Source organism: Propithecus coquereli, unplaced genomic scaffold (genome assembly GCF_000956105.1).
Source record: "Propithecus coquereli isolate 6110/MARCELLA unplaced genomic scaffold, Pcoq_1.0 Scaffold35, whole genome shotgun sequence".
NCBI classification, from domain to species: domain Eukaryota; kingdom Metazoa; phylum Chordata; class Mammalia; order Primates; family Indriidae; genus Propithecus; species Propithecus coquereli.
The window spans coordinates 11,224,345-11,225,483 of record NW_012149174.1 but is presented as its reverse complement, the minus strand read 5'-3'; positions in this window follow the sequence as shown (position 1 = coordinate 11,225,483).

Below are 1,139 nucleotides of genomic sequence, written 5' to 3'. Positions count from 1 at the left end.
GTATACGTAACTAATTATTCTGTGATTAGGAAACAGATTTAAACTCAATCTCTCATAGTCTTTTCACCTATTTATCATTACCAGTTCTGATAGCATTTATTGAACAACTGAGATCACAAGTATTATTTGAAGCATTTTATTTTGAGATATGCCACTCAGTGTATAAATAGGACAGTGATTTTGGTTTTATACCTAATATTCTCTTAGATGGCAATTTATATATATTTTTTGTCTCTTGAGAAAGAATTATATTTTTTTTTGCAATGATGACTACATTCCTTTCTTGTCTTTGACAAACACAGGTAGAATCACATTCTCTAGATCTTTTCGATGTACCTATTCATTCATGCATAAATATTTTAATCAAAGCCCAAATAAGCTAAAATCCAATTGCACAAAACACTGTTGGAAATACCTGCACTCTAGTACTAGAAAGATTCTGAATCATCTCCTGTTAGCCTATGCTTCTAAGATACTTTTGTTCCGCACACCACATTGCTTTGACCATGTAACTTGGCTTTTATTCCTTACCTAAACCACTTTTCTAATGGCTCAGTTTCACTATTGCATTTGGTTTGACAGAGTGCCTAAATAATTTATCATTCAAACAAAGACATTTTAAAGAGTGAAATGGAACACTAATATTAAATACACTGGGTGTGGGGGTTGGAAAACATAAATCAAGACTGTCTTGGAAAAACTTAGATGAGTGATCAATTTGGGGTATGATCATATTAGGACAGCATTTGTAGTATCTGTTCTTCAGCTTCACACGCAGTGATGCCAGCTGAAATCTCAGTCCTTCTCACTCGATCCACAGATAGACTGAATAATCCACTTTTAATTCTATGTCCCTATCAAAAAGATAGATACGATGTTTCTCAAATTATCAGTTGTCTACCACTTTTCTGCTGTCTTATAAGATCTTCAGGTGCGTTTTCCCTCCTTACATAGTTCATATCTTCTGCTCTGATTTAGACTCTTCTACAAGCTCTCAGTTATGCTGAAAACTCTATCATTTATCTCTTCACCTCTGGAAGTTTTGAGGAAACAGTAGATAAATCCCTATGCATGCTATACTTTAATAAAGAGGTTCTCAATGCATAGTGGAAAAGAAGGAGAAGTTTTTCTTTTCAAAT